The 5,099-nt window shown below is 33.9% G+C and overlaps 1 long non-coding RNA gene across 1 annotated transcript; it reads right to left on the reverse strand.

Moving 5' to 3' along the window:
* Nucleotides 1–296: 296 nt before the first annotated feature.
* LOC122157016 lies at nucleotides 297–2,478 on the reverse strand. Its single transcript, XR_006167751.1, has 3 exons — nucleotides 2,201–2,478; nucleotides 893–980; nucleotides 297–417 (listed from the first exon to the last, which is right to left on the reverse strand). It is a non-coding gene; the product is annotated as an uncharacterized LOC122157016 (long non-coding RNA).
* Nucleotides 2,479–5,099: the final 2,621 nt, after the last annotated feature.

The raw sequence follows: 5,099 nt of genomic DNA on the forward strand, positions 1-5,099 counted from the left end.
CTTGAATTAAATGAAATAGAAACACTAAGGAAAAAAAATCCAATTTTCTAACAAATATAACAAGCATACCAAAAGCTAAATCTCACAATCAGTGGATTGAAGAGATCAGTGGATGAATTTCCAAAGATGATGCTGATTTTAGTAATATTACACCCAGGCCTCACGGAAGTTAACAGAAGAGAAATGCACTTGAAGACCACACAAAGATCAGTTTTTACCTGATGCACCAATTTAACATAAAGTAGCTCAGTAGCTATTTTCAGGATAGTTATAACAAACTGCTCAACTCACATTAGAAGTAGATAATGGAAATTGTAGCAGATTTCACTTCAAGCAAGACATGCTAGACAAATATGTTGCTTGGTAGTGCTGGATGAGGAGGTGAGAAAGAACAAAACCAACAGCAGCAACAAAACCCTGTAGAGAAACCAATAGCAAAAACACGTTCTAGAAAATGATCAAAGAGAGAAAAAAGATTTGTACAACTACCTGTAGGATAAGTACTGCCTAGAGAATATTTGGAAGGGAAATCAGTGGAACTAACTTCTTTTGAGTCCTTGAGGATTATTTTTTTTCCAAACAGCAGAAAATCATCAAAAATAGAAGCACAAATTTCCATGCCAGTCCCCAAATCTCAGATAGCCATCTAGCTCCCATAAAAGTCCCTATGGGATTTCCTAAACACACTGTTAGCAATAATTTTATTCTTTCAAAACATTTTCATCTGAAGGGGAAAAGAAAAGAAGTAGGGAAAAACACAGTAAGCTTTTGGACAAGATAAATATCGCCCATTTTGTACTGTTTTTGTTCACATTTCATCAATCTGTTAGGGCATTTACTAAAACTTACAAGTAGCTGGAAATTGCCATTCAATTACTTGTTTGCATCCTACCATTTCACTTTTCTCTTTGTGTTTATTGGTTCCTTTGCAGTGCAAGCATTGCTCCTGTAGTACAGACAGTACATTTCATAGGCTTTATCTGAAAACATGAGAAATAGTATACAGTTACTTGTTACTATCAAGTATAAGCCTGTACTATCCCCTTTGAAAGAATATAAGCCAAGTTAAAGCTTTAATAATGTTATTCTTGCCTCACCCTCCACACTCTTTAGCTAGTCTTTGGGGCAGGCAATGACTACGGCAATCTGTCTGTTAAGGATTGGAGTGTTGTATTATTATTCCACCTCACTATCTTTCATATTTCTCTCGCAATTCAAACAGTGTTTATGTCTGTCACTTGTTTAGCAATGGGAGTACATCGCATTCTGTTCATCTCAATTAGAAACATCCTGTGACTAAACATATAATTTGAATTATGCAGCATTTAGTCTATATGACTACTGTTGCATACCAAATATCCACTGTATAAAATGTCTTTCCATTGTCCTTTTTGATAAACCGACTTACACAATCTAAAAAGGACACGGTGGAGAAATAACATCACATGGAATAGAAGTTCAGGCATTGAACAGAATTTAACTCAACTGTTTAAACACTTCACTGCAGAAAAATTAGCTACATGAAGCATCAGACTGCACAGAAGTGTCAAACTGCGCAGATGGCAAAGGAGGTTCCTTTAATGCACTATAACAATTTTTGTCTTACCTAAGATACAAAATAATCTTACAATTCCTCCCACATTTTAATGAAATTTCAGAAAGCATTTGTGAGTCATTTGCAATAGTAAAGCAATAGAACTGGAGAAAGGATGATTTTTCAGGAGGGACTGAAACCTAATTTGAAACTTAGTAGCAGGATTGTTTGTATGTTTGTCTGAAACTCAAAGAAAATTTTTGATAAAAGAAAAGGACCAGCTGTCAAAAAATCTCATACTGTCCTGCACACACTACAAACATGCCTTGTGCCTAGAAGCCATCCTCATCAAACAACGCCAACCCAGCAGCTCCTAATGAAAAGTAGGCAAGGCAATGCGATGGCATTCCCTATGACAGCAGTGTTTTCCATCTTTGGCTAATTTTTCCATGATATTCTTGCATTTTTCACAGATTCTTACTGAGAACGTTCCCACTGCCCTGCCTCTGCTACCTGAAAACTAATGAGCAGCACTAGCGATTGGTGTGCAGCTGTGCTATATGTACATCTCTCAGTACGTTCAGTAAAATTCCTGCTTCTACTAGTTTTCCCAATTATCACAACACGATATAGATTCACAAATACATTAACTCACAGGATACTTACTGTAGAAGCAGACTAAAGCAGACTACAGCTCCTGCCACGTGCCCACGTTCTGGTCTTGGAGACTTGGCAGTTTGCTTAGATACTGATCCAGTCTTCAGGTAATTTCACTCTACAGAATCTTTTTGTTTGTTTGTTTGTTTTTCAAATGAAACAGAAGACATTTCTCCTTCCCCTTCTTTGTTCAGCTTCACTGAATTCTGGTAAATCTGAGCCAGATCATGCACAGTATTTTCTGTTCTTTTCCATGTAGAGTTTTTTTGGACGTTGTTTTCGTTGGGTTTTTCTTTCCCTACAGATCTAAATGAAAATTAGCATCTGATTGTTACAGCATTAACAATGTTATGCTGTACATAAACATAACAAATATAACAGTCTAAAAGCATAGACTAGTAAGGACGTAAGCATAAAATGAAGGAATACTCAAATTAACAAATATACACTCAATGGTGAAGTACAAGTGCCTATTCCTGTAGAGCTATCTCTGTGGGGAAAAAAAAGCCTTGACATTGTAGGCCAAGATGCTTTCAGAGCCACATTCATGAATTCAATGTTTTGTAAGGCAGAGGCACAGAGCCGATGATTCACCTGAGCTTTGTTTGTAAGAACATTCTCAATTTTCCAGAAACTGCACAAGACATCAAGGTTCCTTCTATGTTTACCTGCATTTAAATAAAACCATAGTTTGGCTGAGAACACTTACAGTGATATTAACACAGAAGAGCTATTATGATAAATCAAATAATTCTTATCATACTCTGAATATTATAGGAAAAATATTGGTATGCTATTTTCTCTTTGAAAAATAGCTTTTTGGGATTTAGATTACACAGATAAAGGCAAAAGTTAACAAGATCATCAGGCAATTAATACATTTTGTTCTAATGTGTTCAACAAAAGCTCTAGAAAAACCAAAGTACAATTATTATTATTATAGAACATGCAACTCATTTCAATAATGAGCCTGGTGCAACGCAATTTGATGCAGTAGTGACATGACAACCAGAAGGATAGTACAATGTATTACAATCCCTGCTTTATAGCGACTTCAGTATTTCTTTAACAAGATATTATAGTAAATGCAGAGAAAACTATTATCCTTTCATGGCTTCATAAAATCTTTGTGATAGAAGAAGAAAATAATAAAGCTGAATAAAGCTAAATTTCACAAAGATCAGAACCAAATTTTTAACATTACAAAAATTACCTACTATTTGCCATGTATAAAAGTCCTTCCAAGTTGCAATATTAAACTTGTATGCTTTGTGCATTAACTAACCCTTGGACAGATTAATTCCATTATTGTTTTTTTTCCTTAAATCATCATCTATGCAATCCAATACAAGCCAATCCATAGGCAAAACTAGCCTGCCCTCTGGCCTGCAAGATTCTCATAAATAACAAAGCAAGTTGCTGTGGTTCTCTGGCAGGATTTCATGTCACAAGTACTTTCATTATATCCTCTTTAGTGAAATTTGCTAAACAGGTCTCAGAAAACACAATTTCCAGGCAAGTGAAATTTCCTTAGAATCTAAGATCAATTTTATTAAACAGTTTTCTGAGCATATCTGATTTCACACCGATTTATCCAAAGGTATCAAAACCACTGGATGAAAAAACACTTCAGATGACTCACTGTATTTTTCATTTAGATTTTGTGCAAGAAGAAATTTTTTTAATATTCAATACAACAATAGTATTGGCCAATAAATTTGATATAGTTTACTTATACGTCCTTATTTAGTGTTTTCATACAATACTGTCACTTCAATAAGACATTTTAAGACTTGCAAGATGATTGAAAGTTGATTTTGTTTTAATCTATAGCTCACGATCTTTTTTGCTGATTTTCTGAATTTACTGTAGCATTACTGCTCTCATCTCTTTTACTGTTGTTTTTAAATAAAATCAGTTTTATTAATCATCTGAAAAAGAAATTGAAGACAAGTTTCATGTTTGTATTATAAACACTTGGATATTTTCATACTATTTTGGATTCAGCACATATAACAGATGTTGCAGTTCTCAAAACCCAGATAAGGTTCCAAACAATCCCTAGAGAACTTCAAGAAGAATTTTTAAAATATATTTGCTAAATATTAGCTATGATTAGTTGTTCAAATCTGCTCACATGTATACAGTTTACATCAGTACAACTAAATTATCATTAAATTATAAGTTCTTACTCTTTCTACCATTTATAATAAATACACTAAAAACCATATTTGCAATACAGTATCTGGTGACAAATCTCTGCAGCAACATCAAGTTAAACCTGTGTAGTCAGATAGAATTAACTGAACACAAATCCAGGTAAGCTACAAGCCTTAAAGAAGCTGAATTGTTGCCATCTTTCAGTATTGCACTTTGTTATTCAAGTGCCCCAAGCCTATTCACTTACGATTTCTAATATGCTTTCACATCAGGATGATTTTCCATTACTTCATTTCTCTAATAATACATGTTCATAGCTGTGGGTTAGTATTAAAGAAAGAAATTGACCTGAGGAGATTTGAGTTAAGTATTCTACCCAGTAGCCTTGTAGAAATCATGAAAAAGGGATAGTATCATGTCCTGAACACAGTCATTTCATTCTAATGGATTTTACGCTGAATTATTTTCTTACTAGATATAAAGGTTTATATAGCCACTATACAAGCTAAGCACATAACTGAAAGATTAAGAATAAAGCTATAGCTCTGACAATCATACCTGCTTATGCTCATATTAAGAAATTAATTCCTAAAATGGAAGAAATATTCTTTTAAAACAGAATAATTAGCAACAGTAAATTTTATATTAATCTATGGCCAGATTCCATTGATCAATACTTGACTAAATGAGACTCTTTCGCTGACTTATTATTTTACCTTTTTTAGTTTCTTTTTGCATGGTTCACTGA

The sequence above is a fragment of the Centrocercus urophasianus genome, unplaced genomic scaffold (assembly GCF_019232065.1).
Source record: "Centrocercus urophasianus isolate 14NV4802_14NV808 unplaced genomic scaffold, USGS_Curo_1.0 seq_13, whole genome shotgun sequence".
Taxonomy (NCBI): Eukaryota; Metazoa; Chordata; class Aves; order Galliformes; family Phasianidae; genus Centrocercus; species Centrocercus urophasianus.